Here is a 12,125-nt window from a genome sequence, read left to right as displayed (position 1 = left end):
TAAACTCACCCTACAGAACAACCGCTGTGTAAGACTTCTCAAATGAAGACCTCAGAAAACAGAGATGATTTACAGAGAGTAGGGGTCATTTCTTTTGGGACAAATGTTCCACAAACGCAGACCACTCTGAGACCTTCTTGCTTATAAACACCAGTATGTGCTTCATTTACAGTGCCTCAGTCCCTCCACCAATACATATCAATACATCCATACCTTTGCCCTGTTTTCCAGCTTTCCAGCACCTCCTCCTCTGTGGGTGTGTGTAGGAGGGGGGTGTTGTGTGGCGATGTGTCTGTGTTAGAGAACTCCCCTTGTCAGCTCTCCTAGCCTTCTCACATGCACGTATGATCAGTCTTGTGCACACACACTCACCACAAGCACTTCCTTCCCATGCTCTTTTTAAACCACTCACCTGTTGATGGGCTAATGAGCTCATTCATTTCCTAACCCAGTCTGGCCTAGTAATCAAGCCCACCCTTGACCAATTAGGCCTTCTCCAGAGGAACCTAACTGGTGCTAATAGTGACCAGAGTGCTGGCTCAGGTTCCATCTCTCAGCACTCTGTCACAAATGTACTTAAGGCTGACCTTGCCTCCAGTCTCAGTTTCTGCTCCCCTCTCATTCCCAGGCTCCTTAGCCCAGTCTACTCTCCCCTGTCAACAATGGGTCCAGCTCTTGTCCCCTTTGCAGTTGAATCAGACAGCTTCCTTCTCCTCCAGACTGGCTGAGCCCAGCAGGGAGCTTATTGAGCGCACAGGAGAGACAGGCTCCCCACACTCAGTTCAGGGGCCTGGACGTAGCATGGCCTGAAGAAGCCCAGGGCTACAATCACAGGGAAAGTTCTGCCTGTCCTGGGCTGGAGCATGCCCAGTGTGGTTGGAACCTTTGATGATTTTTGCCAATAGGCAACAGCAAGTCTCTACTGAGCATGTGTGAACTGCAATTTTCCAAAGGCTTATAACTTTTCATAATGATGGCAGATGGCGCCTCCCTGAAAGAATGCCACCTCCCTACCAAATTTCAAGTCCTTGATCCAAAGCACGAGGGCATTAGAGCTTCTTAAAGAAAAATGTCAGCAGGACTTTTTTAACATGGACACATGCTATGTATTTTTCCTAGCTTCATTCTTGGAAATGACAATCATTTCAGCTGAAATTTTCCAGAGTAATTCAGCCTAAGACAGACACATGGCACAGAAAAATTCAGTTTCAGTGGTGGTAGATAGGCAAAGTTACAAGCAACCGAAAACATGGTTTTATAATAGGAAGTGTCAGGCAACTTTAATAATAGGTGGTGCTACCAACCCAGCCTATAATATACATGAAACCTGCAATAAGGGGCAACTGATTATAGGTACACACCAATCGCTTTAAAGCATCCCATCCACTTTAAAGCCTTTCATTCATCCTTTTAATTAAAGATCCAACTCCACTGGACAGCCAATTTTTGCTATTCCTCTGAATCATCAAAGACACGTTTCACTCTGTGCGCTGGGCCTGATTCTCCATTGCCCTGTACCTTGTGAGTAACTTGCTCACACCACTACAAAATGCCTGTGAAACTCTATGGGCAAAATTCCATTCTCCCAGCTTAGGAGGGTAGGGGAAAACATATTGGGTACAGAGCCACCATGATAGGTCCTATCTACCATCCTTCCTGTGGCTGGCTCAGAGGTCATGGCTGGGGAAAAGGGTCATGGTCGGGGCATCCCTGTACTCCTCTGATCCTTGACTGCCATTGATTGCACAAGGTACAGCAATCTCCAGCTGCTCTAATTTGGGCAAGGAGACAGGCCTCGAATCGAATGGCTGCTGGATCAGGGGACACAAACGTGGCTTAAAGCCACCTTCGCCCCTTCCCTTCTGTCGTATCCTGAGCAATTCTTCTGAGAGAATGGAGGATTGGGACTTAGTACTGGTTGGACTTCAGAGTATTCTCATTTGGTAGCTGGGGTGGAACATGTCAATCGCTCTTCATCAGAGAAAAATCAGCAAGGTCTTTCCACTCACTTTGTATGGGGGTGAATGACACTACAAGGTGCAAAGCAGTGCAGAATCAGGCCCCATCTATCTATAAAGCTCATTGGCATCCTGTGCCCTGCAAGGTGCCATCCAGATGTACTGTTAGTGAAATAAAATGAGAACCATTGCTATTCTTCATTGTTGTTAGATGCTTCTTTGCAATGGTTTGAATTCCAAACCCCGAATGGAAGCTTTTGATTTTTCTGTAGACAACACGGTCTATTCTTACCTTGCAGAGACTGTGTAACTCTCTTTATGAATTACCCCTGTGCAATAGGCTAGCTCTCAATCACCATCCACCACTCTCAGCTCATTTGTCCGTATCCCCACCACCACCAACAATGTCCTGACTCCCCCAGCCGGCAGGAGAAGGAGTGCATTATTCATCAGAAGGAGGATAGGTTGCTACCTTCGTAGAAATACTGTACCTCCCAAAATGGATAAGATTTCTGCCAGCCCTTTACTACTAGCAAAGAATGACAACATCTCAGTAATACTAATAATTCATTAACAATTGTCCATGCTCTGAGCCTTTGGATTTGTATAGTTCTCTGATACAGGGAAGCCAGGTTTTTAGCAATGCCCACGCCATCTGTCTTTTCTCTGCAGAGGAATTTATCCCTGTTTTTTAGAAGCCAGTAGGGAAACTGGGTCTGTTTAGTATTCTCACCTAGTTACAGTCAGTACGCAGTGTGCTGCTACTGGGAAATAAATGTGTGTGCCTTCCTGGACTTAGGAGAAGACACTATGTGCCAATTTTTTTTTTTAAATATAGTCTCTTGAAAAACACGATTACTTCAAATCTGGGGAATGTTTTATACAGATTTCCTTACTTGGTAAATAAGGCTACAGCTGCCTTGTTTATTTGTTAAAAGAAATGGTAACAACAGCATATGCATTTATTAGGGGGGGGGTCTGGGAGGAATGAGGAAAGATCTACAGGTTCCCCCCACCTGTCATTTCCCCAAGTCTCTAACTACTGCCTTTTAATGGCCTGAAACATAACACTCTTCCCTTGCTCTGTCCAATACATGGGAAGTTCTCTCAGCATAACACACTCCTCACTCTTCCCATGTGCTTCAGGACTGAGGTGCAACTCAAGCAGCATAGTCCAGTGGAGGAGGCGTTGGCCTGGGACTCAGGTGAACTGAGTAATTCCATCCCCCTGCTCTGCCATTGACCTGCTTGTGTGATTTTAGGCAAATCCCTTTGCTGCTCTGTGCCTCAGTTTCCCCACATGTCAAAATAGGGATAACGACACTTACCCTCTTTTGCAAAGAGCATTTTTCACCATACATCCTAAAGCAAAGTACTACTGTTAATGGTGCCATCACACAGGAACACAGCAATGCTACACAACAGGAAACTGGTAAAGGTCAAAAGAATTGGAGGGGAAGAGTGAACCAAGGGAATGGGACAGTGTAGAAAGGGAATAACTATGGAGCAACAAGTAGCAGGGACAGAAAGGGCTAGAGGGAGCACAGAGAACAAGAAGACAGACAGGGCAAAGGGGGAGAGAGATACTGAGCTAGATAGACCGCATGTCTGATCAAGTATGGCAATTCCTACAAATATCAGGGATTAGAAAAGAGAAATAGATTGGGGGAAGAGAATTAGAAAGGGAAGAAAAGAATACAGCTGAACCATGACCAGTGCAGGATTGTTTCTGATTGCACATTTTCTAGTTCTTTGCCCCCATTTATTTTTAAATATCTCACTCTCACTATTTCCCCTAGGGGACCAGCCTAATAGATCTACCAGTGTGACATTTTTCCTGATAGGCTACATTTTCTTTTTCTAAATCTCCTCCTGTATCTCTTTGTTATTCACCCTTGTGCTTCACTAAACAATCCCCCTTCATCTCAGTGCTTACACCCTTGAAATATTTTTAGACTGTTATCATAGCCCCGCACATACTCATCTCATTGCCAAATGATACATATTTTACTTTACGCAGGAGAGAATCTCAAAGAAGTCAGTGAACGAATCTATAAGCTATTTCCAGGGCATATATGCACTAATAAAACTGCCATCATCATTTTTCTTATTAACACACCCACCACACTAAAGTGCTTGTGCTTAACAAATGCTAAATATTCAAGAAACTCTGCCTTCCCCCTTCCCATCAACCCACAGCTCTTTGGGGTAAGGACCAGAGCCCCAAGACTTAATTTGTCCTACCAGAACATTCACAAATTCTGTCAGGTGTAAATAAGATCGGGAGTTTGCTGACTTGCCTGACTGAATGTATATGCTCATTTTAGCTCGCAAAACACATTACGTCCCTATAAGGACATAGCCAGCGATTGGCTAATGTTCTGACTGGCAGCTAACCGGAACTAGGAGTAAACATTCTTGCTGCAGACTGTAGGGAACCTGTGCCGTGAATGAATGGCCTGAAACTCTTTGTGTGTCTGGTGTGAGTGGAGAGAACAGGGGCAGTCTCTGAAACTAACCTGAGAAATTGAAGCCATCTGATTAAAAATGAAATCAAACAACCCCAGGGACAAGTTTTACTCTGATTCCCATTGTGGTTGGCTTCTGCCTCTAGCTTTTTCTTGCACGAAGTGTACTGGGGGGTGGGTTAAGGGATAACAACAGCTGCATTTGTACCAAGGGAAATGAATCCCTAGAGTTTTTCTGAAGTTAATTTAAATTTGGATGGTTAATGTAAACATGTTCTGCACGGTTTCAGTGTTCATTTGTGTTTCCCTGAGAAGCATGGGGGTGGGATCCATGCTTGCAAAGTTCTGAAAAATCCCCTCCCCATTTCTCGTACACTCTGGCACCCTCACAGAGAGACACAGCACATTCCCAAACACTTGTTGCATTCAAAAAGCTTTATTTTGGTAATACTGCGTTGAGGCCGCAGGCAGCTCGGGAGGCTGATGGTGCTAAAACTTTGTCCTGGGCATATTACCAGCTGGAAGGATATCACAGGATGTTAGCCCACCAGGGAGACAGGAACATAGGAATTGCAACACTGGAACAGACCAATATTTCATCTAATCCAGTATCCTGTCTCCGACAGTGACCAATGCCAGATGCTGCGGAAAGGAAGGCATAAAACACCCATAATGCACCTAATTGTGCATTACACAAGAGGGAAAGTTTCTTGCTGTCACCTGCTGGTGATCAGGTTCTGCCTTGAAGCATGAGGGCTTACATGCCTTGTAAGTTTAGTTTTGCAAGTGTGACTGCAGATGCTGCTTGTCAACTGCAAAAAGGCCTGGCAGGACCTGAGTGTGAGCAACATGTCCAGAAGAGTTGCCCTGTTCTGCTCCTATTGAAGTCAATGGGAGTTTTACAGCTGACTTAAATGGGAGCAAAATTAGGCCAACACTGAACACTTAAGCAAACCCACATTTATTATCTTCAGACTTGGGTTTATGAGGTCTGATGCTTACCATAGAGTTGTTTCAATTATCTGAAGGTGATGAAGACCTTTGTCCTTACTATTCTGGCAATCTCTCACAAAAATCTGGGCCTTCGCCATGAAAAAAAATCAAAGTAAAAATAAGGACTTTCTGAGAGCTGCACCATGCAAAATAAAACTAAGTTTGCTCATTAGGTGACCCCCATCTTTTGCCAAGCACCTCAGGAGACCCCATACAAACACTGAAAAATATATTTTAAAAATGAACTACCACCTTAAACTATAGATCAATTAAAATGCAAGAGAGGCCCAATCCAAAAAGTTCAAATATGTTCTAGACTATGTTTTAAATGTTACCAGAATCCAGCGGTGTGTGAATATGTTGTTCTATTCGGGGCCTGTAACTCTTCCTACTACTTTTTAAATTGTTTAATTCTCCTTGTACCCCAAATAGTCCTTGCTAGCATCTCTGTCACTGTTAGGCTGTTCCCACACTATAGAATGCACTAAAATGTTTCAACTTCAAATTGTTACCCTGGGATAACTTACTCTGTAGGGTGGTCACTCTCCTTCAGGGGAAGAGTCAAGTGGTGGGAGGGGTTTACTGTAATGACCTACATCCACTCAGTGGCCTACTCAGTCATGGGTGGTGCCAAGACTTCTGGGGGCACATCCCATGGTGCACAGGGTCAGCTGCACCACTATATGATAGCTCTCACTGGGTACTGCAGGAGAACTTGTTTGTCCCTTTTGGGGCTTGTGGGTGGAAATGGTGCAAAGCAGGCAACTCACACAATTAAACCTGTTCCAGGTAGCCACGCTCCTGATTTCTGCCTGCAGCCTTCGTTCCAACTGGGAGTGAGGCATGGAGCCTACTCAGAGCAATGACTCGTACCTGATGTTGGCATTAGTGCAACTCATTTTGGGGAGAGGAAGACAAAGCGGGGCACAAAAGGCTGTGGTGGGTATTTTGGCAGTGGCCACCATTTGACTCTTCTCGAGTAGAGTGTGTGAACTGGATGCAAAGCTGGAGAAGTGGAGATAGTGGCTGCTGTTTCTAATGGTAGGTGAATCCTCCTGTACTGGCCTCTGGATGGCCGGCAGCAGGCTGAGACAGTGACTTGGCTGTGTGCATTCTTGAACATTGGAGCTCTGAACCAGAGATGAGCACAGTTGCTGCTACTGGGAGCCATGGACAGCTGGGGAAACAAATCACTGAGCAGGCCTATTCGTAGTGGTAGTGACTTCTGGTCAGTACACAGGGAATAGATAGATGGCAAGAAAAAGACATGGTGCAGGGAGGTCCCAGAGGATTGTGGGAAGGCATTGAAAGACTCAGCCCTAGACCGTTGTGCCACAGTGCTAGCCTGCATTCACCCTAGAGACAGGTTGAATAAGCAACTCTGAGGGAAGCCCAGTTGAGGCCTGCCTCATGCTCCCAGACTTCCTAATTTGTGAACTTGCCACAATAACAAGAGTGATGGGGTTGTGTGTCTGGACAGCGGCTGAGTTGAAGGGAACACTCAAGCTGTAACCCATCTTAAATGACTAGGGCAAATCCCTTAGGGAGGGAGATCACAACCTCCCCTATGCCTGAGTTATGAGTCACCCTGACTTTGCCACTTCTAAGGTCATATTTTAGTTCAATAATTATAATTAACAACCCCCTGTTTAGCAATTTCCATGTTCAAAAGTGTTTACTACCATCAACTAATTAAGTTTTGTCTCTTAGGTAACACTCAATGACAGTCCCAATTATAACATCTGCGACAGCAGCCAAATCGCCTTAAACAGGAGCAGATTTGATTGGCAAATTATTACACAAGTGGAAAGAAAAAAAATCAGAAAACAAAAGAGAACTGGAAAGAGTTATAGAATCAAAGGAGATTAGGGTTGGAAGAGACCTCAGGAGGTCATCTAGTCCAACCCCCTGCTCAAAGCAGTACCAACCCCAACTAAATCATCCCAGCCAGGGCTTTGTCAAGCTGGGCCTTAAAACCTCTAAGGGTGGAGATTCCACCACCTCCCTAGGTAACCCATTCCAATGCTTCACCACCCTCCTAGTGAAATAGTGTTTCCTAATATCCAACCTAGACCTCCCCCACTGCAACTTGAGACCATTGCTCCTTGTTCTGTAATCTGCCACCACTGAGAACAGCCTAGCTCCATCCTCTTTGGAACCCCTCTTTAGGTAGTTGAAGGCTGCTACCAAATCCCCCCTCACTTTTCTCTTCTGCACACTAAACAAGCCCAGTTCCCTCAGCCTCTCCTCTTAAGTCACATGCCCCAGCCCCCTGATCATTTTCGTTGCCCTCCACTGGACTCTCCAATTTGTCCACATCCTTTCTGTAGTGGGGGGGGGGTCCAAAACTGGTCGCAATACTCCAGATGTGGCCTCACCAGTGGCGAATAATCACTTCCTTCGATCTGCTGGCAATGATCCTTGTAGTTCAGGCACTGAACTGGGACTCAGGAGAGCTGGGCTCATTGCCCAGCTCTGCCATCAACACCATGGGTGAAATCGGCCACATCGTTGAACCTCTGTGCCTCTCAGTTCCCTATCTGAGAAAGTGAGGCAATACTAGTTCTTTTCCCCCACCTTTCATCTGCCTTGCCCATCTAGAATGCGAACTCTTCAGGGTGGGGACTCTATCTGTACAGTGCCTGGCACCACTGGACTTCTAGGACCCTCTAGGCAAATAATCTATAGTAAGAATACATACATCTAGCTGTGTACTAGACAGACTGTTTATTGGCAGGTATCATGGCGTCTGCTCTACTCACCACTCAGTGGCGCCTTCTTGTGGCTCATCTGGGGAATTAGCTCTGCCACCTAGTTTGATGCCCCTTCCTGCGGTTACCCAGCCTCCAAGGTATCAAAAGTCCTCTGAGGCAAACTGTCCTAGGTGTTCCACTGCATAGTCTGTGGCTGGTAGGGGAACCCAGGCCCGCCCTTTACACCATGTTCCAGTCCAGGGACCCTCAACCCAGCAGCTCTGGGCTTTTACTCTCCCAGCCTCTACTGCTCCTTCCCTGGACTCAGGGCCGGTGCAATCCATTAGGCGACCTAAGCGGTCGCCTAGGGCACTAGCATTTGAGGGGCGACATTTCGGGTCCTTCAGCAGCGACCGCGGCAGCCGGATCTTCGGCTTCTCCGGTCGGCGGCGGCATTTAGGCAGAGGGACCTGGGACGGGGGGGGAGGGCGCGAGGAGGGCCGCCCGCAGCAAGTAAGGGGGGTGCGGCACACAGGGGAACCTCTCCCTGCCCCAGCTCACCTCTGCTCCACCTCCTCCCCTGAGCACGCTGACCCGCTCTGCTTCTCTCCCTCCCAGGCTTGCGGCGCCAAACAGCTGTTAAGGTTAAGGTTAATTGGCCTCATTTACCCCTTCAAGCCTTGTGTGGGGTGGACTGTGAACACCCCATCACACCAGCTCCTAAATTTAAGTTACAGAATAGCAAAATATCGCCAGTGACTTAGCAGGAAAACTCTATTGTCTGATCCGCTGTTCAAAGGGGCAGTTTCTCAGAAAGGTGTCACATGTTCCAGTGGTTTGTGTGAGTCATCAGAGTTCCTCCTTTCTTATAACCTGCTCTGGTAGGTTGACTACATTGGTAATATGTCCTCATTTAGATTAACATGGTGGAAACCCATTTGATTAGACTTTTGGATGACTCGTGCCTCTCGTTATCTCTGACCTGCATAAAATGTTAGGCCATTTTTTTTCTCTAAAGTATTCCCTCCTACCCCAACATCAATATCCTTTCACATCATGGACACAGGCGTTTGTCAAACTGTTAATTGTGGGGTTTCTCTCACACTGATATTACATTGTGAATGTGTATTTGCTCCCCATGCCCACAGAAAACAGCTTTTTTATTAGAAACAATATAGCCAAGAGATATCAGGTCTACTATATTAACAACATGTTGGATCTTAGTTGGATAGCACAATGACAAACTTCATAGAACTGTCTGTCAAAGGGTCACATTCAGAGCTTCACCTTAACTGCCAAGTTTGGGTCCAGCTCCTATGTTGATCTTTGGTTCAGGAACTATCTGTTTAATAAGTGTTCGTACAGTGCCCAGTGGGGATCTTAGACACAATTAATAAATAAAATACCATATAAGAGCTAAATAATAATAATGAATAAAGTTCCCCAGAGTGGGGTGGTCAGGTCCAATGGTCCATCTCAGGCCCATTCCACACTCGGGAAGTATCAGAGCACTTACAGAATAAAATTATTTGCAGTGGTTTTCTGCAGATCAGGACAGCTCACCAGTGGTAGACCATAGCACAGTCTTGGCTCTGTTACAGCGAACCCAGGAGGATCCCAGAGCCCAAAGAGAAGGACAATACAATGGCTAAGTCTCAAGCCTTGTTTTTATATGTGACTTTTCACCCACTACATCTTTCTCTCGCTGAGTCATCAACCCGCAGGGGGTTGGCAGTGCTTGCACTGTATCCCCCTATCCTAAAGGATTTTAAAACAGGTTTAAACAATTAACTCTGGGCTGACTTGCAGCATACAGGATCTTAAGTATTGTTTAGCTGGAAAATAAAAGCCGTTGAAAGGCTGCCAAAAAACATTATGGCTAGTGTTTTAATACACTCTTTAGTGCTCCTATAACTAACTGCTCCGTGGGGTGCACGTTGGCCTTAAAGAGCAGCAATTACAGTCTAACAGCTTCACCTCACTTTGGGTGAAGGTTTGGGATGTGCCAGGGCTACCTAAAAAAGGTGGCTAATAAAATACACCTCTACCCCGATATAACGTGACCCGATATAACACGAATCCGGATATAATGTGGCAAAGCAGTGCTCCGGGGGGGCGGGGCTGCCCACTTCGGCAGATCAAACCAACTTCGATATAACACGGCTTCACCTATAATGCGGTAAAAATGTTTGGCTCCCAAGGACAGCGTTATATCGAGGTAGAGGTGTAAATGGGAAGATATTGGGTCCAGCATAGGTGGCCATATTTTAAAAAGTAAAAAAGTAGAATACTTTTCTGGTGACAATTTTGCAACATGAAATAATCATAGAAAACACAAAGTACCCTTCTTTTTCAAAATGGTGTCCTGCTGTCCCTACTGCTAACTAGCTTCTCAATAGTGAGATCGGCAGCTTTCCGCTTTCTCCCATTCTGAAGGAGTTTATTATGAAACACTGAACAAGTGTCACTAACATTCAGTTTGAGCCAATGGGCAGTCTGGGTAACATCTATGCTCATTTGACTTTTCTCTTTGCTCCAAATGCCATTCATAGCTCTTGGACACTGGGCAGTGTGTCCCTAGAAAACACAGATTAAATACGAGGTGGTGTAGCAAATCATCTTAAACCAACATTGTGAAGTTATTAAAAAAAAAAGTCCAAATGTTCTGATTGGTTAAATAAAAAATTGGGACTGGCCTAGTGAAACTGGGACATATGGTCACCTTTAGCTGTTGACTGGGTTTCCCAATGCCTCCTTCTGAGATGGCAGAGTTCTAGCTTCTCTCTAGCAAGCACTAGTTAGGCCCTTGCTCGTGAAAGGGGCTGGATTCTAGTTAAATATACCATCCTTGTGCTTGGAGTAGGACAGAAAAGAGGAGGGAAAAGTGACTTTAGGATCTTGTCTACATGGGGAAAATTGACCATCATAGCTATTCTGGAATAACTATTCTGCTCTACCTATTCTGGTATAATTTAGCTATTCTGAAATAATTCCCCCAGGTGGACTCTATACTCTAGTCCATAATAAAAGTGATTTTATTCTGGAATAATTATTTGGCTTCCAAAACAGAGTAATTGTTCCAGAATAGAGAGTCCACATAGGGGGCTATTCTGGAATAGCTGTAAGCAGAATAGTTATTTCACAATAGCTATGAAGGTCAGTTTTCCCCATGTAAACAAGTCTTCAAACACCCTTGTGCTCTCCATATGCAGAGGTCTGCCTAACCTCTAGTGTTTTCTAATTTACATACATTCTGGGTCCTATTCCACCCACCACCACAGGCCCTGGGAAGCAGAGAATACCCATAATACACTGCATTCTGGCCACACTGGCAACATGCCACCATTCTGCATGGTTGCAGTGATATGCATTTTTGTATGCAAAAGTAAAAGATTCTGATCCTTTGACCTGGCACCTAGGAGGCCTCACCCTCAATTACTGCTGTGATCAACAGGGATCAGGTTGAGCACTGAGTTGTTCTCCCCTAGAAGAAGTCTTGCTTCTCAGAAAGAAGAGCTAGTGAAGCTGCCCTAAGGATTCACTTCTGTGAAAAACAAAATTTTGCAACAGCACAAGCTATTCCTTTCCAAGCTTGCCTGTGAAATACAAAACAGAGAGAAGTCCAGAACAATAACTGCAGTTTTGTTTAGGTGCATGGCAAAATATGAAGCCGAGATTAAAACTTACTCTGTATAAACACAGGTGAAAAAAATATTCTGGCAATGTTCTACTAGACTTGAGGCTGCAGACATAGAATCATAGAATCATAGAATCTCAGGGTTGGAAGGGACCTCAGGAGATCATCTAGTCCAACCCCCTGCTCAAAGCAGGACCAAACCCAACTAAATCATCCCAGCCAGGGCTTTGTCAAGCCTGACCTTAAAAACCTCTAAGGAAGGAGATTCCACCACCTCCCTAGGTAACCCATTCCAGTGCTTCACCACCCTACTAGTGAAAAAGTTTTTCCTAATGTCCAACCTAAACCTCCCCCTCTGCAACTTGAGACCATTACT

General features: G+C 45.3%; 1 long non-coding RNA gene across 2 annotated transcripts in view; it reads left to right on the top strand.

Annotated features, from left to right (window-relative positions):
- LOC123354267 overlaps nucleotides 1-12,125 on the top strand; it is a 95,951-nt gene that overhangs the window by 79,164 nt on the left and 4,662 nt on the right. For both annotated transcript variants that reach the window (XR_006574705.1, XR_006574696.1), the window contains exon 4: nucleotides 6,209-6,358. This is a non-coding gene — a long non-coding RNA (uncharacterized LOC123354267). The remainder of the gene's footprint in view (nucleotides 1-6,208; nucleotides 6,359-12,125) is intronic.

Source organism: Mauremys mutica, chromosome 1 (genome assembly GCF_020497125.1).
Source record: "Mauremys mutica isolate MM-2020 ecotype Southern chromosome 1, ASM2049712v1, whole genome shotgun sequence".
NCBI classification, from domain to species: domain Eukaryota; kingdom Metazoa; phylum Chordata; order Testudines; family Geoemydidae; genus Mauremys; species Mauremys mutica.
The sequence above is the reverse complement of the archived record's forward strand: the minus strand, read 5'-3'. Positions and strand labels throughout refer to the sequence as shown.